General features: G+C 39.7%; 2 long non-coding RNA genes across 2 annotated transcripts in view; both read left to right on the forward strand.

The window, feature by feature from the left end:
• The window catches only part of LOC125965280 (uncharacterized), a 34,137-nt gene that overhangs the window by 191 nt on the left and 8,452 nt on the right, over positions 1-25,494 (forward strand). The window lies entirely within an intron of this gene.
• On the forward strand, positions 43-2,879 carry LOC117197591 (uncharacterized). The gene is made up of 2 exons (XR_004478290.2): positions 43-186; positions 1,910-2,879. It is a non-coding gene; the product is annotated as an uncharacterized LOC117197591 (long non-coding RNA).

The raw sequence follows: 25,494 nt of genomic DNA on the forward strand, positions 1-25,494 counted from the left end.
GAGGCCAATCACAGCGCGCGCTCTGTGGGGCGGGGCCGGGCGGAGGCGGAGGCGGAGGCGGAGGCGGAGGCGGAGGCGGAGGCGGAGGCGGAGGCGGAGGCGGAGGCGGAGGCGGAGGCGGAGGCGGAGGCGGAACGAGCCCTACGGGCTACCTTCCTGCGTGGTCTCTTGTCTCTTCTAACTCCGGTAGGTGGGGTGTGGTCTGTGTTCCGTATTATCGCCCGGCTTGCGCCTCACGGGGACCACCTACCCTTTTGAAATTTGGGTGCGATTTTTTTTCGAGTTATAATTTAACCCACATTTCAGCCTTTATTGAGGGACTAGCTAGCAAGCAGGCAGTGCTCTCTACCTCGGGGACAGCAGTAGTTTTCAAAATAAGCTCCCCCACGTGCAGCTTACATTCCATTGGGGGCACACAGAACACAAACAGTACAAAGTAATTAGAAACGCAGCCCTGAATAGTGTAGTGTTTTACAGCACAGACTCCAGAATCGAATTTCTTGGGGTGGAATCCCTGCTGCACCATTTGATGGATGTGTGATTTGGAGCAGTTGCTTAACCGCTGCTTTCCAGCTTCTTCTGGAAAAATTAGATCAAGTACTTAACTCATAGTGTTGTTCTGAGGATTAAGTAAATTAATATATAAAGCAATTAAAACACGGTGAGCTCTAGATGTATTAGCTGTTATTCAGTAGTTATGTTAATTAGCACCAGTAAAACAACAGAGAAAGGGGTGGTGCGGGTGTGTGTATGAGTGTGCGTGCATGCCATTTTAGATAGGGTAAGCAAAGAAAATGGCTCACATGTCATTGAGAAGTGAAGGAAATGAGGAAAGTACCAATGGAGAAATCTGCAGGAGAGCTTTTCATGCAGAAGACAGCAAGGAAAGGACTCGAGGCAGGTGCAAGGAAGCCTGTAGGCTGGATTTGAGGAGGAGAGGAATAGATGAGATAGCCATGGCCAGATCATTGTCTTGTAGGCTATAATAAAAAATTTGGTTTTGACTTTAACAAGCCTCTAACAGGTTTTGAGCAGAGGAGTGAGGAGGTCAAACAACTTTTTTTGTAAAGGATCACTGTGGCAGGTGTGTTGCAAAATGATATAAGTTGAGCAAGGGCCCAAGTAGGGAAACTGGTTAGAAAGCTATTACAGAGACAGAGCAAGAGAAGATGGTGGAGTGGTGGTGAGAAATTGATTGAATTCTCGATGGTAAAACTGATAAGATTTACTGACAGATCAGGTAAGGGGTGTGAGAGAAAGAGGAACTCAAGGGGATTCCAAAGTTTGGCCTGAATTCAAGCCAACGCCTTCTAACATTCTGGGGCAGACTGTCTACTTGCAGTAATTGCAAGCTTGCTTCTTATTTGAAAAAGCAAGAAAAACAACATGGAGGCCTTGATACGCACCCAAGATGGGTATTGTTTAGGAAATTAGGGAAAATTAAGTTTAAAAAGAAATGGGAAACTCAATAGTAAGAAAGAGAACAACCCAGTTTTAATGCAAATCAAAAACATGATAAGATACCACTACACACTTACCACAAAAACAAATTTAAAGAAAACAATACCAAGTCCTAATAAGGATGTGGAGCAACTGGAACTCTGATAAATTGCTGGTAGGAATGCAACATGGTAATAGTCATCAAGATAGTGTGATATTGACATCAAGGTAGACAATTAGATCAAAGGAAGAGAAAAGAGAGCTCAGAAATAGACTTACACGTGGTCAATTGATTTTTGCCTAAGATACAAAGGCAGTTTAATCTTTTAAACAAATGGTGCTGGAACAATTGTATATTCATATTTGAGAAAAATGAAACTGAATCCATACTTTTACCATATGGAAAAATGAACTTAAAATGAATCTTAGACCTAAATATAAAATCTAAAACTGTTAATTAAACTTTTAGGAGAAAACACGGAAGAAAATTTTTGTGACCTTGGGTTTGTGACCAGATTTTTTAGATACATCTCTGAAGGACATGATCCATGAATGAAAAGAAATTGGCAAATCGGACTTCATCAAAATTAAGAACTTCTGCTCTCTGAAAGACACTTAAGAGAATGAAAAGACAAGCCACAGACTAGGAGAAAACATTGGCAAATTACACATCTGGTATGGACTTGTATCCAGAATATATAAAGCACTTTCAAAACTCAATAAGAAGGGAATTCCCTGGTGGCCTAGTGGTTAGGATTCCAGTCTTTCACTACAGTGGCCCTGGGTTCAATCCCTGGTCCCCTGGTTGGGGAACTGAGATCCTGCAAGCCGCACAGCCCAGCCAAAAAAAAAACAACCCACAGGTGAATGGATAAACAAATTGTTATATATTCACATAATGGAATACTGCTGTGCAATAAAAAAGGATGAACTATTGATACATGTAACAATGTGGATGAATCAAAATAATTTGTTGTGTGAAAGAAGCCAGACATACTGTATGATTCCACTTATATAAATCTCTAGAAGATACAAACTAATCTTAAGTGGCAACACTATAGATTGTCATTGCCTGGATGAGGGGGACTAATATTCATTTTAAAATAATATCTCAGATCTAATTGGTTTTTAAATGAGTCAAAAAATTTTAGCTCTATTTTGTTAAAATAAGTGTTCTGTGGACTTTTGTTTTCCTTTTTAAAGGAGACAAATCTCCCTTAACTTAGACAAGTGGTATAAGAAATATTGTCTATTCTTCTATATATGGCATGTTCCATATGTTCCGAATGTTTCAGATAAAAAAGTTTGGAGCCGATTGAAGAAATCTGGAGCCAGTTGAAATTTGAGCTGGCCAATTTTAACTTGATCCTATGCCCAAAATAAAATACAGGTCAACTGGTGTGTTAAAGGCAATAAAATAAGAGTTGTCGTTTATACTGTCACAATAGCAACCTGTTATTATTGTATCATATTCTTAGTTTCTTAAAAACATATCTAGGCACTTTCAAAAAATGAGTTAGTACCAAGATGTTGAACAGGTCCTCTATCTTCTGAAAGACAATATTCTCTAGCTGATTTTTTTAACCTGAAAAATACAGCTAAATATTTATAGTTTTTCTTTACTGTTTATTTTGTCTGCTTTCCCTCTAGTAATATCTCCTTGTTCTTTCTGATGAAAAATTCTGGAAAACCTGGATTTAGCTCTATTTTTAATTGTCTTATGTGAAAGGACCATATTAATATATTCACCTGAAATTTTATCATTGGACAAAAACTACATTGTTTTGCAAGAAGAATGCATTGCATGATATTGATATCCAAAATTTGTCTTCAAGTATATATCAAGTATCTCAAAACTATAGAATTATTCATCTGATAAATAAAAGTATATTTTTCTACTAAAATAGTACATGTAGTTGATTACCTAAATAGTAATGCTATATTTTAAAGGGTAACCCGTTCGAAATGGGCATTATTTATAATACTTAATCATCGTCCTTTTACTGAATCAATATCCTGGGAGCTTTGAGAAGGTGGGAATGTGTTCATTATTTCACTCCTTTGCTTATGGAAGTGGCTGATACGAAGAAGGAGTAATAAATATTTGTTATATTAGTGAATTATAGCATAAAAGTTAACTAAATTGACATATATTTGATATGTCAGATATAAAGCAATGATATCCGATCATTGCTTTAAATTTTGAATGAAAAATAGATGATTACAACATTCTAGAAAGACATGGAAAAGAGTGGGGGAAAAAAGTGTGGCACAGACTGCTGCCACTTGTCAGCCTGCTATCCATCCTCTTATTCCTTAGTAGCAAGTCCTCCCTATAGTGTAGATGAACCCTTCCATGCAACTAAATGAATGAACCCTTCCATGCAATGAACCCTTCCATGCAACTAAATTTATCAGCCTTATTATGGCTGGGGTAGCCAATGAGATGTAAATGGAAATATTGGGAGGAGCTTCTGGGAAAGCTCTATAAAAGCAGCAGGCCCAGCCTCTTTTGTCCTTTATCTCTTTCTTGCTGCCTAAGAACACATGTACTTGATGGTGGGAGTTGCAGTAACCAAACTAAAACCAAGATGTGGCCTTAAAGGTAGAAGCCAAGATAATGGAAAGGAAAGATGGAAGAGCCTATGTCCCTGATGACATCAGGAAGATGCAGTAACAGGCCATGACTGCCTGCCTCTTGACTTGTTTTACATAAGAAAAAAATAAACCTCCATCTCATTTAATCTACCATTATATAGGATTTCTCTCATATACAACTGAATCTAATCCTGATTGACACAGAGAGAAAAGTTTGAAATCTAAAGTCATAATTTTGTAAATAAAAAGTTTATGTAAATGTAAGTCAACAACTTTTTGTAATGTGTGTTTATGGTGGGAATCTTGGAATCTCTCTTAGTGCTGTTGTGGTATAACACTGAATTTACAAAGCAACCATCATCTTAGGGTCTCAGAGATTATAACTAATAATTAAATTTTATACTAGTGATACAACATGAGTATAGTGACTTTACAGGTGAAACAACTAATGTTTAAGCCAGTTAATTGGTGGCTTACTGAAATATATTGCACCTGAGCTGTAGATTCAGCACTGGAACTAATACAGTGCTTTAAATCTCAAACACTTTGACCATTAGAAAACATTAATCTTCCCAATTAACTTCCCCAAATTCATAAGGTTAACTTCTGCACATGACATAGCCGATTATTGAAACATTCATAAATCTGTTGAATCCAAAGAAGACACATTCATCATTTATGTTTTTAAAATGATTTCAGAAAGACATGTCTATACCAGAGGGAAAATCTTACCGCGCTAGTCAAGAGGCGTACCAACTGCAAACCATGTGAATGCAATAGTAGTTTTATGAGCTAATAATTTTTTACATTTTTGGAAAAAACATGATTTTTAGCTCCTATATGAGCTGCACTAGCCACAATCCTGTGAGGTATTATTAGTTTTACAATTTTATTGAAAGATGAAGCAACAGAGGCTCAGAGGAGTTAGGCAGCTTTGCCAGCCTGAGACACAGAGCATCAGTCAGCATGGATTCCTATCCAGGTCTGTGTCACTTGAAAGCTGCTGCTCTTATCTCCTTTTTTGTTGCTTGGTAATGATTTCATTTTAAAAAATAGAATATAAGAAGTCTTTACCTGATGTGGAATATGTGCTTTCAAAATAAACTTTTTATTGAAGTGTAACATGTTCAGAAAAATGCACCAATCCTGTGTATACTTTGATGAATTATCACAGTGAACATATACATGTAACTATCATCCAGGTCAGAAGAAGAGCACTCATTAGCCATCGGGGAAATGCAAATCGAAACCAAAACGAGATACCCTTTCACACCCACCAGAATGGCTACGATATAAAAGATAGACAATAACAAGTGTTGATGAGGATGTGGAGAATTTGGAACGCTCATAGAGTGATGATGGGAATGTAAAGTGGTACAGCCACTTTGGAACTTTGGAAAACAGTCTGCAGTTTCTTAAAAGGCTAAACATAGAGTTATCATATGATGCAGAATTTCCACTCCTAGGCATATATACAAGAGAATTGAAAATATATGTCCATGCAAAAACATACAAAGTGTTCATAGCAGCATTATTCATAATAGCCCAAAACATTCACATTAGTCAAATGTCCATCAATTGATGAATGGATAAACAAAACGTGGTATATTTATACAATGGAATATTATTTGGCAATAAAAAGGAATGGAGGACTGATATATGCTACAACATGAAAGAATCTTGAAAATATTATGCTAAGTGAAAGAGGCCAGAAGCAACACATATTGTATGATTCTATTGGTGGTGTGTGTATGTGCTGGGAGGGGAAGGGGTTGAAGGGGAAGAAGGGGGAACGATAACTGAAGGGTAAGAGGTTTCTTTAGGGAGTGATGAAAATGTTCCCAAATTGATTGTGGTGCTGGTTGCACAACTCTGTGACTAAGAACGAATGAACTGTAGATTTTAAATGGGTGAAGTGTATGGTATGTGAATTATACCAACAGAGCTGTTTTTAAAAAGAAATAAATAATATACAGGAGAGGCAGATGGGGGAAGAAGTAGTGTCTTCATTGTTGATAGAGATAGATCATATGATGTGGCTTTTGACCTGTTAACTAAATATGCTGGGTAAACCTCAACTCCAGAATGGGGAAGATTTATCCACCTAGCCTCCTGGATAGGAAGGCCTCTGACATGTAAGACTTACACAGCGGAGGAGGATAGAACTCATGCTGTCTGTGGCCGAGAGGAGAAAAGGCAGTGATGGACTGGTTCCCAACTACACAAGGCCAGTAGGGAAAGAAACCTCCAGTTTCCAGTGCAAGGCTGCGCTCCACGGGGGGGTCCACTCCCTAGTGCAAAATGGTGGACCTGAAATGCTCCTAGTTATTCTTCCCACAGGTACTGGTCAGAGAAATCACTCAACTGCCCATTGGGCAGAGGGAGGTAAAGGTATGGAGAAACCACAAGTGTCAAAATGGACACTCTGTAGAGCTCTCTTCACTTGGAAGGAAACGTCAGAAATAGGGAGGCACTATTTTCCCCCAATTCTGAACAGCTTTTCTACCCTTTTGATTAACTTTTCGATTCAGACCCTCATCATTTCTTGTCTGGACTGTTGAAGTTGTCTCCTATATGTTCTCTTACCTTCACTTTCACTATCTGGCCATGAATTCTCTGAGATTGTACTCAGTATCTGCAGCACAGATACAGCTTAAAGGTATGTTTATTTGTCCTATATAGCACTTAACTTTTTAAAAAATTAATTGTTGTGGCAGACATTGCTGGTAACGTATCCAATACATGTTTTCTCTTTTTACTTTACTAGCAGAACCCGTCTTTTGTTCAGTATGGCATCATGCCTACCTAAAGAATTGTGTTTCCCAGCCTCTTTTGCAGTTGGGGGTGAGGATGTGATATCTTTGGGCTGATAAAATGACAGGAAAGTTGCTACATGGGCTTTTTCAAAAGTTCTTTGAATGGAAGCATACTTAACTTCTGCCTTTCCCCTTCTTGCTATCTTGGTTGTAGACGTGAAGCTGGAGGTGGGGCAGCCACTTTGCAACCACAAGGTAGCAAGCTGAGGATGAATTTCACTTGCTAAAGGGCTGGAGTAGAAAGCTAGAAGGAACCTGGGTCTTGGTTTACTATGGAACCACCCTTTCAGCCCTGGGGAATTTGAGATTTCTAGCTTTGTGGGGAAAATTCACACCTTGTTTGTCTGAGCCACTATACGTCAGTGTTATTTTGTTACTTGGAGCCAATTTAACCAAGCAGATTTGGTACCAGAAGTAGAGTGCTTCCAACAAGAGAACCTAAAGTATGGTATTGACTTACGGAAAGAAGTAAGGATTTGACAATGAGGACCCAGATTTTTCAGGCTTAGAAACAGCATGAACCTTGTTAAATGATGTCAAAACATTCTCCATGGAAAACTGTCTTCTTTTATTTCTTGGGACATAAACCATGATATTTTATGTTGTTGGGGGAAAGAGTAGATATAATCCATGTTGACATATTCTGGTTACTCCTTGCCACTTTCAGCAAAGTCTCAAAAGATGGGGTGGATGGGCCCAGATGTGTGTCAGATGTGCACGTTATAGGAAAGTAACCCTGAGCTTAGGGAGCCCAAATAGCTTATAATGGACTGTAAGCATGTTTGCCCTTTGTTCTGGAGGGAAACACTATCTCTATCTTCCAAGGCTGTTTTCTACACAAACACCCTTGAAAAGATAGTCTGAGACAAAGGGTGATCAGTGCCTCTGCATATAAGATATTAGAGAGACAAGAAACTCAAGGAAAATTGTCTCACAACAGTATGTTGTCAAAGAAATTCCAGACTTGTCTAGCAACAGCCTATAATTCTTCAACCGCTTAAGCCACCCCAGGTTCCTAAACTCACACCTATTAGAAGTGGACTGAGAGGGTCCTGTGAGGTCCCCAGGAAGGGCATCCTTTCTAAAGCCCTTATCCGTGGCCTATTATCCGTGAGGCCATGCATAATAATGGACCCGGAGGATTCCTCCAGAGGGCAGAACCAGATCTTATACCACCACCAAGGCACGGAGTCCTCCTTCTCACTGGCAGAATACAGGGTTTGATATTTCCTGTGGCTGTTTCCTATTCACTTTCCTGACCCGAAGTTACTACTGCATTCCTGCTCCTTTTCTATTGTGTATTCAATACATAGGGGGCAGTTATCTTTTAGTGTTAAGGTCAGGGGACCCTGAGGTGTCATATCTGGACCTGCACATCATCCAGAGAGCTAACATTCAGCTGGGTACGGTACTTGGATGAGACTGTTTTTTAGATTGTCTCCCTTTGGGACAGAGAGTGTTTTTATTTGCATCAGGGACGTTTGCACTGTGATCAATAGGAGAATTTTATCGTGATTGTTCACATGTTGTTATTAAGTTTAAAATAATGACAGATTAATGTTGAACAGCTAAAGAAGTATGCTGTAGTGGACTTTCTCATATTTTTTGGCTACCTATCACTTTTTGGACATACTTGTTATGATTTCCTGCCTTCTAATTCCCATCTCCCTTGAGGGGGAATCCAGAAGACAAATTCCTCCAAATTTGACCTTAGGCTCCGTCATTTAGATAGACCCACTTGAAACTAATATATGGCAATTGAAGAAGAAAGCTCTGTGCATGTCTGTTTGCTGGGCAGAGGTGGTGGTGGAGGTCTCTGGCTTTCAGGGGCAGCACTGGCAGCGGTGACTTCCTCTTACGTTCCCTGGAGCAGCAGCAGCTGCAGAAATGGTTCTGTTAGGCCAGGTGGGCCACATGGTCCGGGGTGTTGTTTCAAAAATAGCCTCAAGCCTGTTAGTCCAGTTTGCCCAACACTTCTGTGAGCTGCCCTAGATATTCTTTCTTCTTCTTTTTACCCTTTTATTGAAACATAATATGCATACAGAAAAGGGCACAATAATGAGGTGCTTTGTCTGTGGATCATTTTAAAACATATATCTCTCTCTAAAATATTATTATATATAACATAATATAATGACATTATATAATTATATAATATCAATATAAATATATTCATTAAAAAATTCAATAGTAACTGCACCAAATGCTTAAAACTTAACCATGAAAAGATTTTTTTCAGGGAGGACTATTTTATCACTGACATATTTAGAAGTAACTATATATATATATACACATATATAATATGTAGAGAACTATATATACATTATACACACACACACTCACACACATACACGCACACACACGCACACACACGAGTCAAATCAGCACCGTTTTAGTTCCCATCCTTTAGTAAGCATTGTATTTTATAAAGAAGTTAATTTGGAGGACACCCAGTTATACAGTTAGGCCCTGACAACTGTGGGCTCAGTTACATGTATACATTTCAAGAGTACATCTTAAAGTCCTGAAACCTTTTGAGCTGGCTTTCAGCACAGATTATGGTTCTCCAGACTTTTGCATTTAAATAGGAAGTTTAGAATAAATGACTGGTAGTACAGTGGTTGTAAAAACAAAGAAATAGAACTTGAATTACTTCAGTTCTATCAGTCTGTGTGAGTACTTGAAGTTTTTATTTGTGTTCAAAATATAAAACAGTGAAACAGAGAGGAAACTGCAAGATGTAATATTTTTGTATGGTAAGTGTAAATTTTACTTCATACGTAATGTATTTTCCTGAATATGAACAATATATTTAAAATCAAAATTTCTTTTTTTTAGATTGTTAATTATTTAAAAACATATATATGTGTGCGTGCATAGGTATATACAGGTATATAAAATTTAAGTAAAGAAAGATTTCACTATCTACATTTCTTTTATGGCCACTATTTTAGTTTTATTTCATGACTATCATTGAAAATTATTTTGTCATGTAGGTGAGTAAGTGTTTAAAAACAAACATGCTAGGGATGCCTCTGCACATATCATAAATGTATTGCTCAATAAATCTTCACAAACAAACATAACAATGTACCCAGAACCAAACTAAGAGACCACCATGAGAACCTCAAAATACCCTGTTGTGTTCCCCTCCAATCACAACACTCCTAACACAACAATCACAACAGAATAGTGGTAAACACTATTTAGATTTCAAACAGCATGGATTAGTTTTGCCTGTTTTTGTGTTAAATATAAATGGAATCACACAATATGTACACTTTGATTTCTCGCTTCTTTTGCTCAATGTTATGTTTGTGAGATTTATCATTTGCTGCATGTAGTTGTAGATCGTTCATTCTCATTGTACACAGTATTCCACTGTGTAAAGGCATTATACTATATTATCCTTTCTATTGTTAATAGGCATTTGGGACATTTCCATTTCTTGTAAGATTCATAGCGCTCCTATGAATATCCTACTACATGTCTTTTGGGGAACATACCTTTTAATTAGGTATGTATCTAGGGATGAGGTTGTTGGAACACGAGGTATACATATGTTTGTCTAATAATTTTCTAAGTAGCTTTCCTAGGTTAAACATCTTTTTAATAAACGTATTTTCTGCTTTATCATCCAGAATCTGTTTCTGTTCTTTGTAACTAAGAACGTTACTGATATAGCCAGTATGTCAATACTGGGAGATTTTACATGAAAATATAGATGATCACTTTATTTTGAAAAAGTGAACAGTCTGACAGCACTGGGTTAAAATTCCTACTTGTCAATAATTGACTGAGGCTACACAGTGACCACTCCCTTAGCCGAGGTTGTGCTCTTTGGTTTGCCTCAGCCCCCACCACTCCCGGATCATTCCATGCAGCCTACTTTAGTCATTTATTTTACATGCCTAGACCATGTAAGCATCTGGGATGAGGATCTTGAACAATACTACTAAAAACAAAATCTTTGTAAACGCAAATCTGATTGTTGTCCTCTATTTAAAACTTTGAATGTCTCCCCATTGCCTATAATAGCAGTCTTCAAACTTAGGAATCTCCGAGAGAGCTTTGCAGACTCTTGGTCTTTCTGACCTCACTCATCGTTCTTCTTGAGATTCTGAATCATTAGAGCCCAGGGATCTGCATTTTAACGAGGACCTTCTAAAACAGTCTGAGACAAGTGTTCCTTGGATCAAAATTTGAGAAACACTGGCCGATTGAATGAAATCCCAACTCCTTAACATAGCATATAAAGGGTCATGTACCTCACTGCCTACACACACACACACACACACACACACACACACACACACACACACACTCATGTACCTCACTGCCTACACACACACACACACACACACATACTCATGTACCTCACTGCCTACACACACACACACACTCATGTACCTCACTGCCTACACACACACACACACACACACACACTCATGTACCTCACTGCCTACACACACACACACACACACACACACACACACACACACACACACACACACACCAGGTCCAGTCATACTGAATTGTTTGTACTTCCTTACTCACCAGCCTGTTTCATAGCCTCGAGCCTGTGCTTGTGCTTCTCCCTTTACCCTGAATGTCCACTGTCCACCGATGAACACACACTAACTTTCAAGACTCTGATCAAGCATCACCTCTCCTGGGAAACCTTGTGTGGTGTGCACACTTCCCTCTCTCCGTCTCCCCAGAGGAATGAAGCACTCTCTTCTTTGTCTGCACTTTGTTTCCTGTGCATACTTCCATATTTGATCCCTACAGCATTTCATTATACTCATATGTCTGCCTGTCCGTATAGTCTATGAGCCCCTCAACAGCCATGGCCCTGGGTTACTGGTCTTTGTAGCAAGGGCCTAGCACAGTGCTTGATACTCATCAGATGGCTTAAAAACATTGAGCTGCTCAAAGAATAAAAATATTGCTCTCTTGAAATTAAGCCAAGTACCACAATTCATCTCTAACTAGATATACCTCTAGCTATGAAAGTTCTTTTCAAACTATAAAAGGGCAAAAGAAAGAGCTTAATAAAGGAAAACATATCAAATTTCTGCTGATCCAGAAGCTCCATGAATGAGCAGGATTAATATTTCAAGATACGCTCTCTAGGAGTTTCTTCTAAAGTCTCAGGAGATCAAGGTCTAATGCCCTGACTCCAGACTTTTCCTCTCTAAATTATTAACATCAGAATTAATCATTTCTGGCATTTTTCATTACAGAGAAAGGGTGTTCCGAAGCATAGTTGTTTTGGAGGTAAAAACAACCTAATTACATTTGAATCTGAGGCAAAGACTTGGCCCTTTACACTCAGGAGCTCTGTTTCCCTCTTCTATATGGATATAAACAGATTTTACTTCTCTGGCCTTATATCCCACCCCCCATATACACGCTAATATTAAGCTATAAAAATTCCTTGTAATTTCTCCCCACCTCCTTCTGAACTCGGTGAACTTGTGCACGGCTGTCAAGTCTCTCTTTACATATTGCCCTCTGGATGAAGCCTAAGCCTTTCCTGTCGGGGCTGTTTCCATCTACACCCGGCCTGGCCCCGCTCCTTATCTGTGCTCTCATCTCCCCCAGCACATACCACTATCACTGCACTCAGCATCCTGCTCGCATCATGGTGCTTTAGTTCCTTTCTCCTTCTCCTAGGCCGGAAGGACTGTATCGCATCTCTGTGGCCTCAGTGCCAGAATCGCAGTTGCTTAATTAATGCTTTCTGAATTTCCTGCACACTTATGGTGTGTCAGACACTGTCTGGGCACCTGGGACACACCAGCAAACAAAACCAGCAAAGGTCCATGGCCCTGTGGGGCTTACATTGCATCACAGAGAGACAGACAAGAAGACTTAATAAACAAGCAAATCATATATTATATTGGAAGGTGATAAGTTCCACTGAGAAAAAAAATCGATCAGGATAAGAGGTAGCAAGGAGGCAGGGGCCGGTGGTTTATAAAGGAGCGGCCAACTCACCCTGCAGGCCTGAAGCCAGAAGCAAGACTGTAAGGGAAGTTTCACTTGACCTACACATAGGGGACTGAATAGGAATCTCTCAAGGTGGAAGGTGGTAGTGAGAGGTTTAAACCCCAAAGAGCATTCCAGGCAGAGGAAGCAACGCATGCAAAGGCCTGCGGTCTTGAGGGCCGTTGACGTGAATGGTGGGAGTTCAGCGTGGCTGGGGGAGGGTGCCTTGCAGGGCGGAAGCCGTGGAAGACGAAGCTGGTGAGGAACATGGGGCCAGATGTGAAGGGACTTGTGTGCCCTGCTAAAGAGTTTGCACTTTACCCTGTAGACAGCCAGAGTCCTGTTGATGATTTTATGCAGGGGAATGTCATGTTTATATTTATTATTAGGAAGATAATTCTGGCAGATGGACTGGAGTGGTGAGGGACTGGGCAAGTCACTTAACCTCTCCCTCTGTTTTACCATCTATCACATGAGACGAGCCATATCTGCTCTACTTACCTCATAGGATTTTGGTGAGAAATAAATGAGATAAGAGATGTAAAAACATTTTGAAAAGTAGATGGTACTGTAAAAATGCAAGCTGGCGCTGCTGTTATTTCAGCTGTGCTACATTTGGGGATGTGATTTTAGAGAAGCCCAAGGAATCAAGGAGCGAAGCAGAGGGACCACCCCATTTCTGTCTTCCTAAAAGAATAAAACCCAATTATTAATTTATTAAATGCCTATTTCGGCCCTCTGCTGTACAAAGAGCTAAGGGGATTTTATAGAAAATAGAGAAAACCAACCCTAGGGAGTTTATGGTCTAACTGGAGAGATATAGTACCTCTAGAAAATGAAAACAAGGACATGAAAATATCCAATCCAAAAGGAAAATGCTGGAGGGGGACAGAAATAGAAGGAGTCTAGAGAGACTCCCTATGAGAAACGGAAGTCACATAATTTGCTCTAATGAAGATGATGATTTTATAAATAACAAAATCTCTGTTATTCTACTCCCTCTGATGAGGCAGAAATGGGTAGAGGAACTAGGAAAACATTTCACCAAGTAGAAAATATTATTTCATAATTGGTTGCATCATACAGATCATCTTTCCAAAAGCAATGCTAATAAATTATGACATTTTGACATTTTAAAAATTATGAGTTACTTGATAACAAATTTGAGTAAACCTCATTACAGAAATATCTCGAGTCCATCTACCAACTGCTTTTCCCTTCTCAGGTATGTTTTAGGTAAAAACAGATTCTAGGCATATTAAAATATTTCTGTAGGCTCCTTCTTGAATGCAAGTCTCCTCCTTTGAATTATACCTTTCTACCTCCTGCTAGCCCATGTTGTTCCATAAATATATTACATTGACAATTTTATGTCCATCTGTATTTTCTTTTGTAGATGATGGTACAAGGTGTGTATCTTTGTATGACTGGCAGAATCCTTGGTGTTTTGGAGATATTGATAAAGGATGATGTAATAATTATTTGTTGTTGGTTTTTTTGCGGTACGTGGGCCTCTCACTGCTGTGGCCTCTCCCGTTGCGGAGCACAGGCTCCGGACGCACAGGCTCAGTGGCCATGGCTCACGGGCCCAGCCGCTCCGTGGCATGTGGGATCTTCCCGGGCCAGGCCACAAACCGGTGTCCCCCGCATCGGCAGGTGGACTCTCAACCACTGCGCCACCAGGGAAGCCCAATAATTAGTTTAATAAGAGATTTATTAGCTTCTCCCTAGCTTTTGTATAAACATTATTTCATTTATTAAACACCCTCTGAGTTGATGAATTATCCTTTTACTCAAGGTTTTTAGTTAGGAATTATATAATCTTTAAGATACTACTTTGATAAAGCAAACATTCAACTGAAATGGAGTTCTCATTATGTGAGTTCTTAGTATGTACCTAGAATGCGCTATAGTTAGTTCTAAGTATGTACTTAGCACATGGTCATCCCCTCATTAAACCAATAACCTGATTAAGGAGACAAAATTTACACATAAGAAACAATTATCAGGGCTTCGCTTGTGGTGCAGTCGTTGAGAATCCGCCTGCCAATGCAGGGGACACAGGTTCGAGCCCTGGTCCAGGAAGATCCCACATGCCGTGGAGCAACTAAGCCCAAGCGCCACAACTACTGAGCCCATGGGCCACAATTACTGGAACCGGCACACCTAGAGCCCGTGCTCTGCAACAAGAGAAGCCACTGCAATGAGAAGCCCGTGCATGGCAACGAAGAGTAGCCCCCGCTCACCACAACTAGAGAAAGCCTGTGCGCAGCAACGAAGACCCAACGCAGCCAAAAATTAAAAATAAATAAATAAAATAAAAAAGAGTTATCAAAAATACACTATAGTATAAAATGGACTAAATTATGAGGCATAAGCTAAAAGAGCTATGAGAGTGAATTAGCTTGGTTAGAAACAATTTTTTAGTTTTGATGCTGATCTATCAACAAGTGCAACTGATAGTGAATATAAATATGACTGTTCCCCTTGCCAAGGCCCTGGTGCAATGGAAAGAGTGTGGCTTTGGCATCCAGCCGACCTGGGTCCTAATCCAGGCTCTGATACCTTCCTTATGGCCTTGAGCAAATTATTTAGCCTCATCCATGCAATGCAGCTATTTTTAAAAAATTATTTTCTATTTAAAAAAAATTTTTTTGGCTGTGCCACATGGCTTGCGGGATCTTAGTTCCTTGACCAGGGATTGAACCCCCAGCAGTGAAATGGCAGAGTCCTAACCACTGGACCTCCAGGGAATTCCTGAAATGCAGCTATTAACAGTAGCAATCATGACTCTTGTAAATAAATAATGGCAATTTCTAGAAAGAAGAGTAATATGTCAGCATCTTTGTATTTAGTTCTGCCTCTTACCACCTACCCTAAAATTAGCCAGTGTGGGGTATTTTCCTGAGAGCCCTCCAAAACAAGGAAAAGATAGTCATTTTCCTATTGAAATTTAGGATAATGTCTCCCCACAGAGAGTGTGTAGTAGGAAGTACAACTGGATAGGTAGGATGGGGTGGATTATGAAGAAGCTTGAAAGTCAGACAGAGTTATTAAGGCTTGAGGAGAAAAGCAATAGGAGGCCACTGGTAGGGCTTGAGCAAGGGAGCGTCAAGATAAAAGTGATGGAACATGGAAAAGGTGGGGGAGATGGGCATGGAAGGGAAAAATCAGATATGAGACATTTAAAAACACCATTTTGTCTTCTTATACTAAATGTAACACGTGCATTGCAGCAAGTCAGGAAGTATACAAAATCAAAAGAAGAAAATAATTATCAAAAGTCCTTCACCCTGAGATACTCATTGCTTATGTTTTGTCATATTTTTTTCTGAGTCCCTCCACTTTCATTACCCCTAATAGACATTGGGGGAGAATTTTGAAATAAAGATGATATAAACCTTATATATCACTCTTCTGGGAAGCCTTCTTGGATTTCCATGCAGGATTCATTCTCTGTGCTTACAATATTTTGTACATATGTAGCAGGAGCCCAAAATAATTTTAAACCAAATGAAAGTAATGTATTTAATGTCAGTTGTTCTAGGAGTGCGGCAGAATTCTTCTTTAAAGGAGGATTGCTCTTTTATTTGTAAGCGAAACAACTTATAATGTGCCTTTTGACTTATGCAAAGGGAAAAGCAAATCCTGCTTTGGGATAAAGCAGTTCAGGGTGAGGTGCTAAATTGCTTTACATAACAATGTAAAAGACAGTCAGGCTGTGATCAGGGAGTGTTTCTGTAGAAATTATTATTTAAACAGGGCTTTTACGTGGGGGGACAAGGGAGAGATTTTGGGTGCTTGACTTGGGTGGGTCCTGAGAACAGGCCATCGAGGACTTCTCTCTTGAGGTTTATGAGCTGACTCCTGCAATCCAAAAGTAGGCTGAGGGCTGAGCAGAGAGATGCCCTGTAACTGACTTCCTGGAAAGGGGCGTCATTAATGAACTCTAGGTTCTAGCAATGCTTTCATAAACACTAGAGTATTTATCAGCAGTGCTTTGCAGAATTAAAGGAAGCAACTATAACAGCTAGAAGTGCTGTAGACTTATGGGAACATAGCATCCTGAAGAAATGAATAAGACACTTAAGACATATGGATAAAATCCTTATTACGTCAGGTACGTACTATTCTGAGACCTCTATAGATGTTACTTCCTTTAATCCCAGCAACAACCAACCTTATAGATGAGGAAACAGAGGCACAGAGAAGTTAAACAAATCAAAGATATCTAGGAAGTAGTGGAAACTCAAGTCTGTGCTCTTAACCACTGAACTCTAGTCTCTTGGAAAGGGATCATGCATGCCGTCTGCAGACACACAGCATGGTGGTTCAGGCAGCATCCATTGAGACTCGGAGGGAAGGAGAACATACAAAAGCTGGAGAACTTAGGAACTTCCATCAGAGCATTTGCCAGATATTTTCATCCATGTACCTCTCCCACCCACCAGACCGATTTCTTCATGGACTGGAATGTGTTGTATTTTCTCTGTATCCACAGTGCCAAGCACAGTGCCCAGCACATAAGCACACAGCAACCACTCAGAAATATTTACCCAAAAGAGCACATGGGACACATCAGTGATGACTCCAAAGCGTTGAGTCTGGTTTGCTGAGAGAAGGATGTTGCTACTGAGAGAGAGCTAACTCTTTAGTTGGAAGATCCTTACAGCCTAATAAGCATACTGTTATTTTGAACAATTTATATATTTTTCAGCTTTTCTTCCTAGAAAAGTCTGCATTAGGAAATGGGCTGAATTTTGCTTGCAATTTTCTCTCCAATGCCAAGGTACAATAGGGCAGGAACCAATCTGAGATTTATAAACTAGTATATTATCAAAATATTTAAGAACAGGTAATAAGAGCAATCTATGAACTTGGTAGGATTTATAGCATGTTTAAGTTGTGTGTCTAGCCCTAATATATAACAAAACACAGTGGGACATTCAAGTAAAATTCATGTAGAATGCAAGGTGCATGGAAGAGCTAGCTAGTGCCCCAATGCCTGAACTTGAAACTTCTGTTCCTTACTAACAAGTCCACGGGGAATTTTGGACTACTAATGCACTGCAGCTGAAGACATTTCACTGTGTTTAGCTTAAAATAAAATGCCCCGAATAATCTGTGTTTAGTAGTATTGATATTATTGTTGTTGTTAGGTTTAAGCCAAGAGCAAAAGCAAGATTTTACCTCAAAACCAAAAGACAAATATGAAAAAATTCAAATATAGACAGAAATGGAGAGAATAGTATAAGCAGTTCTTATGTACCTATCATCCACTTTCAACAGTTAGTAATTTGTGGCCAATCTTCTTTCATCCATTGGTCCTTACTCCATTCCAGATTAATTTGAAGCAAATTCCAAACACCCAAACACCATATCACTGTAGCTCTAAATGATAAAAACTCCTTTCTTAAACTTACCACACCTACAAAATTAACCATACTTCTTTAACATCATCAAATATCTAGTCAGAGTTCAAGTCTCCCTGATGGTCTTATTGTTAGATTTTTGTAGTTTGCTTTAATAAGGATACAGATAGATTCTATACCTTGTGATTGATTGTAATGTCCACTGAGTCTCTGTTAATTTATAGGTTCCACCTTCATCTCTTTATTTTTCTTGTAATTTTGGTTCTGAAGAGTACCTCACAGGTGGATTTTACGAATTGCACCTAAACAAGTATTTTTTTTAGCATGTTCCTTTCTCCTTCATATGTCCTGTGAATTGGTTATTAGCTCTAGAGTTTTGATTAGATTCATTTTAGCAAGATGTGTTATAAGTAGTGGTTCAGAGGTGTTAATTTTTATGACATTAGCAGCCACGGATCATCATTGCCTAGATCCATTAATTCATTAGGAGTTGCACAATTCACTGATTCATTAGGGGTTACCTTGATTTTTCTAATTCTAAAATTCCCTAAATGTTTATCAGCTGAAATAATTCTATAAAGAGAAAATTGCTCTCATCAACTACTTGATTTCCCTAGGATATAGTTCATATGAAAAAGCAGGACAAATGCATGATTCTTTCCCTTTATTTACCAGATTTTAAAATAATAAATTGATTCCCCAGCATCCTCCAAAGATGTCGAGGAATCAGTTCAAACTCATGGACTTATATATATATATATTTGATATATTTCAATCCATTATGATTATTGGCCAGTGGGATCTTTTGCAACTTGTCTCTTGACCTTCTAACTTTCACAGAGAGATGTTTCAGGCTCATATTGTAGATTTCCTACCCTAGACCTGGGATCAGCTATTTATCCAGTCATTTAGAGGGAAATGGTACTAAGAAACCACAATCTGAAGACTAGGGTGACTAGGACTTGTTTGAATTAAAAAAAATTCTAGATCCAAATATCAAAACCTGTCAATATTTAAAGCACCATTCATTTAGAGGGGCTGTCAAGATTCCTGAAGATTTTTTTCCCATAGAGAGTTACTACTTAGATAAAGCACTGTGTTCTTGGAACATCCAAGTTTAAAATCTAGAAGGAAATAATAATACAATATAATTACTTCATACTTGGCACCTATGGTAGGCTGAATGTGTGTTACCCCCACCCCGCCTCCAAAGATGTTACCTGATATGACAAAAGAAACTTCATAGATTCTGTGGTTAAATTAAAGATGTTGAGATGGGGAAATTACCGAGAATTATCCAAGTGGGTCCTAAATGTAATCCCAAGTGTCCTTGTAAGAGGGAAGCAGAGTGAGATTTGACTACAGAAGAGAAGGTGATATGACAACAGAAGCAGAGATGGAAGTGATGTGACCACAAGCCAGGTAATGCCAGCAGCCGCCAGAAGCTGGAAGAGGCAGATAATAGATCCTCCTATGGAGCCTCCCGAAAGAACTGGCCCTGCCGACACTGATTTTAGCCCAAAAAAACTTATTTTGGACTTTCATCTTCCAGAACTGTAAGAGAATAAATGTCTGTGTTTTAAGCCATTAAAGTTGTCATAATTGATTAAAGCAACAGCAGAAAACTAATATAAAGACTTACTCTAAAATGAGAGATAGGAAGGAGGGCAATATATTTTGGAGTTTTTCTGCTTTTCTGCTCTCATCTGCACCTTGGGCCTCGGCGTCCAGTGCAGAGACGGCTCCCCCTCCCAGCTCCCTTACAGGGACAGGGCGATGCTGTCCCACAAGAACCCCAGGGTCACCTGTCTGGTCTGCACTCAGTAGGTGTCTCTGTGGACCTCTCGGAGGTCTGGTCCACCCCATTTGTCCCCGGGCCTGTTCTGCCAGGCTGGAGGAGTCGCGTTGTCTTCCGGGCCTCGTCCCCTGCTTTGTTCTCCCTCACGTCTCTGACATGCTGCTCCGACCAAGCACTGAATGCTTTGGTGCTCTCCTCCCCCTGTTCTCAGGAACAAGCTGATAAACTAATTCATTCTCAGGTGTAAGTGTCTAATAATACCTTAAAAATGAGAAGAAAAAAAAAAGCAGAAAAGTTGTGCCTTAGGGGTCCTCTGGGATCTGTTGAGAGGCTCGTATTTAGATAAAAGAAAGTAAAAGGACTAGTTAACAGCGTAGTTATTAAATTTCACTTTCCACATCTGTTTTAGCATCTTGAACTTAGGCTCAAGCAGCAATGGAGGTGATTTGCAGGAGGCCTGACTGCAGGTAGCCACACCAGGTTTTCAGGAATGTGTGAAACTCTCAGGACCAGTTAGGTGCTGATGTGATGGGTTAGATGGGACTGGCAGCAGGATGGGAGGCGGGACAGCAAAGGCGCTCAGACCCACGGTTCTTGGTAATAACAATGACTGTTAGCAAGTAATAAAAGAGCTTTTCATCAACCATCAGCCGTGGAATAATTCGAAACATATTTTTGTGAGGAAAGAGGAGGTAATGGGATTGTGCCGTAGTAGGAACCAGGGAGCTGAAAACAATCGCTTCTTTAATAGGAGTTCAGAGGCTGGTACTGCGACCTTACGGTCTGTGTGGTTTACACGAGAAAGTGGGAATCAGCCCCCTGACCGAATGCTTCGTAAACTCTTCCCTCTGACTTATGGTTTCTAAGACAGACACAGTACATACTGGCTGCATTTTGCTTCATGCTTCAAAAGTTTAAATAAATAATCCTTCACTTCAATTCAGCAGCTGTCAGGGAAAATGATATTGTTTTTACTCATCCTGCGAGGGGAGGCCCTTCTGAAGTGCCCACGCTTTCAAGCAGAAAGAGGGCATTTCTGTCAATGAAGCGTGTAGTGAGTTCCCAAGTCACCAGCCGAACTTTTTATCACAAAGGAAAGATGAATGCCCCCATCTAAATCTCAGAGGCCTGCTATTTTTCCTATATATGGTCAGCGGTTTCCATTGAATCAAGTATGAGAAAGGCTTTTGATAATGATGTTTTCTTCTCTTGGCTAACTGAAAGTTTTTGATATTTAGGTGAAAAAGTCAGAGTACTTTGTTGGATGGGTTGTGAAATTCACGAGGGAGCAGCAGATTCACACTGGTGTCGAGCAGTCTCACGGGGCCACGGCAAGGTTACTGTACTTAGGAAGAAGGGAAATGAATGTTCCTTTAAAATTCTGCAAAGTCCCTTTCATAAAAGTGTATCAATCCCCATTAAAAAACACAACTTGATAATTTTGACTTCCTTTGGCAAAATAACCGTGAGAGTTTGCTATGAGTTGGACATCAAAGAACCAATATATTTAATGAGTAGTTTTCAACACTAAAGGCTCACTAGCTAGTATGTTTCACTATTACTATGCCCATGTTAAGAAAAAAAGAATCTCGATTCTAATGGACACGCCTCTCAAGCTTTAGCATAGAGAATGTGCCCAAGACCTGCCTTATGAATAGGTAGACTAGTGATGTAAAGGCTTGTGGTCTAGAATATGCCTCATGGTGCCTAGAATGTTGTCATTAAAAATCCACTGCTTTCAGTGAAAAAGGCTTTTCTACACTCTCTTCTCTGCAAATGCAAAGGATGCTATGTTAAGTCACACATTGTCAGATTACTTTTCTCTGGGAAAACAGGGAGGATGTTAGGAAGCCTTGGGAAATAGGGGTAAAGTGAAGTTGAAAGGTGGGGAAAGGGTGTTGAAAGGGGAGATGTAGGCTGAAAGGACAAGCCGCCTCCTCTTCACAATCTTTCATAGGATGCCCTGAATCTTCCCGTTATCTCAGGGGATGCAAACTGAAATGTGTATGGGGCATCTTAGCTCAGATATCTATGGGGCATCTTTAGTTACAAGGTAAGTTAGGTAAGTAGTGAAAACCATGGGGAACTGGATAGCAGGTCTTGTCTAAAGAGGTCAGCATCTTCTTAGCTGCAGTCCGTTGGTGCCGTGCACATTGTCAGGTGCAAGTATGGACTCAGTCTTGCTAGACCTTCTGATTTTTCCAAAAATCTGGAAATCCAAATTTCTATATGCAATCCCCTGATTTTGAAATATAATCAACTACTTGCCCTGTTCTTAAAACACAGCACAGACTAAGCAAATTGTGTCTGTAAGCTGAATCAAGCCTTGGGTCACCATTTCACATCTTTCACATTAGCTTAAGAATAAATTTTGCATTTTCAAGAACATGTTGGTTATTTATAAGAAAAGGCTGGGGTTCCCTTATATCTTCTATAGATAATGTCCCAGGTAAGAATGAAGAAGGAAAATAATCACTTAAAAAGGAAATCTTAAATGATACTTAAAAAAAAAAGTTCTTTTGGCCTTTAATCTCACAGACTACTTATTTCCAAAGTTGCACCTTCAGACAGGTTGTTTCATACAATTGTAATAGAGTTGACTATTTTGCCACATTCTTCAGGAGGATCCCCCAGCCTCCTAAATGAGTTTTTAAAAATCATCATACATTACGGTTCAGCTTTTGTGCTGTGAAATTCTACGGGTTTTGGCAAATGTATAGCATCAATTATCCACCATTACTGTATCATACAGAATAGTTTCACTACCCTAAAAAAATTGCCCTGTGCTTCACTGTTCAAATGATTTTTGGTCTAGTCACCATGAGTCAGACATAAGAAACAGTATGGAGCTCAAGCTAAAACTATACTATTTTAAATACTAAAATTTTCTTTTTCGTTGCCATGAGGTATTGGTAGGGTTTAGTTGACTAACTTGCTATTTAAGCAGAAAGTGATTTAATTAGGGTTCTAGGTTGGATCTCCAGAATTACTCCAAAAACACCACTAAAGAACTGACCTGCCAGGAGAGCTCCTGCCTTTGCCACATTTGGGAAGGTGGGAATCAGGAGGACTCTTTTGGCTTCAATAAGACAGGTTTGGAGCTGCCTTCTAGAGATCAGGAAGTCCTGCAACTGCTCTTGCTCTTTACAAATTTAAAAGCTGTCCTTGCTAACTTGCTGCAGAAAATCCGAAGATCTTAATAACTGTGATTGCCAACAGCTTCAGCCAAGGTAGTAGAAAACTAGCCCCCTCCTCACTTCTGCCTTCCAACTCTCACGCAGTGCATCCAATGGACAGAACCAAGTTCGCATCCAGAAACCTAGTGTAGTAGGCTGAATGGTGGCTCCCCCAAAGATATGTCTACCCAGAACCTGAGGATATTACATTAGTTGGAAAAAAGGTCATTGCAGAAATAATTATGTCTTGGGATAAGATCATCCTGGACCATCTGGGTGGGCACTAAATCCAATGACAAATATCCTCGTAAGAGACAGGAGAAGACACAGAAAGAAGAGAAGGCCATGTGAAGATAAAGGCAGAGACGAAAGTGGAGTGATGCAGCCACAAACCAAGGAATGCCTGGAGCCATCAAAAGCGGGAAGAGGGATTCCGTCCCAGAGCCTCCAGAGAGAGCACAGCCCTGACAAAACCTCAATTTTGGAATTCTTGCTTCCAGAAGATATACTTCCGTTGTTTTAAGCCGTCCAATTTGTAGTAATATGTTAACGGCAACCCTAGGAAATAATATACCTAGCTTCAAGTGACTCTAGGAAGTGTCCTTCACTTCAGTTTTCCAGCCTGCCATATAAGAACACTACTAGAAGAAGGCTGGATGGATGCTGAGTGCTAATCTACCATGTTTCCCACTAGGAAACAGAAATTACATGGATCATGCTTCTTCTGAGCATGTCTGCTCGGTGATAGGTAAATTCAAGCCATCTTGTTTGCATTTGTAAATCCATGGATCCAGCCCTCGTATATATGCCCTTAATGCATTCACGCCAACCAAACACACATAAAGTACAATGCCAATAGCATTGTCCTTCCTTTTCCTTTAAAAATGTTGCCTGTGTAAAGAATCTTGGGCCAAGTATAAATTGGATGAATTTATTTTGATTTATGAAGTATCAGGAGGTATACTCTTTTGTAAAAAAAAAATCTTGGGTATTATTTATTTCCACTGCTGTATGTATATGCCTTGCCAACTGCAAATTGGCACTTACCATCTACCTCTACAAGGGTTAAATTATGAGCTGCTGTAGCGGCTGACTTTCAACACCCCCTGAAAGGAGTTCAGGGTGGAGGTTGAGAATGAGGCACTCTGTGATCTGGGAAAAACTGGCAGAACAAGTCTTCAGCTAGTTAGAGACTTTCAGGAGAAGATTTTATGAGCCCAATTCTTTCATCTCATATTTAGAAAAGCACTAAAATCCTTCATGGTGAAGTCTGCTCCTCGTGACTAGCTGAAACCTTCTGCAAAAAAGATGTGCTTGATTTCATGTATTCCCCCTTCACCAAAATCACATATATATTAACCTTTCCCTGTAACCTCTTTGGAGCAGTTTCTCAGAGCTATCCGAAATGCTGTCTCCCAGGCTATAGTCCTCATTTTGCCCCAGGTAAAACTTAACTCACAACTCTCACGTTGCACATTGTTTTTCAGTCGACAGCCTCCTGGAGTTAAGTGTGAGGCATAAAATACCATACCATGGTATATTTTACATATACATTCTATTTAAGACATGCAAGAATATGTCATGTTTCTGGCATCGTATGATGTTGGTTAAATGGGGTTAACGGTCTTACAGAATAAAAGAATTATTTCTCAGGTTGTCCCAGGAAAATTGAATCTAAGTAAGCCATTACATAACAAATTATTATATGACAATTACTAGTGTTGAAGGTAAGATTCTGCCTATGTGAATTCTACCACCTTTTTGCTGGGAGATTGGACTGGTTGGTCCCTGTTGGATTCTGTGCAGGTGGAATTTCTCATTTGAAACTAGTGGGGAGACCAGAACGAGGAGAGCAGCAGAGTTTAGAATCTTGTGAAAATCCAAAGTTCGAAAAGCTAGAAGGGGAACGTGATGGGTCTTCAAACAGAAGGGGGAGTAGCATATACTGAAATAAGGTGTGGAGTCTTCTGCTGTTTGTGCCTTTATTTCAGGAAGAGCTAGGGCGTGTGGTGAGTTAGGCAACTTAAAGGGCCAGAGTAGAAGGGAGCCCTGGGATAATGAAAACTTCAGGGTAATAATAAGCATTCAATAAACATAGTCAGAAACTCACTGAAGTGATCCACATTTTCTCAGCCATATGGATAGTATACATATAATAATAATCGATTTAGCATTAAAGATGTACAGTGTAGCCTCAAACTATAAATTAATGAAATTCGGAACCCTTATATGTTTAACAATAGCACAGAGTAGATAGCAGCTTTATGATGTGATGTGTTGGAATGATGGTTGGATGAATG

This window comes from Orcinus orca, chromosome 8, assembly GCF_937001465.1.
Source record: "Orcinus orca chromosome 8, mOrcOrc1.1, whole genome shotgun sequence".
Taxonomy (NCBI): domain Eukaryota; kingdom Metazoa; phylum Chordata; class Mammalia; order Artiodactyla; family Delphinidae; genus Orcinus; species Orcinus orca.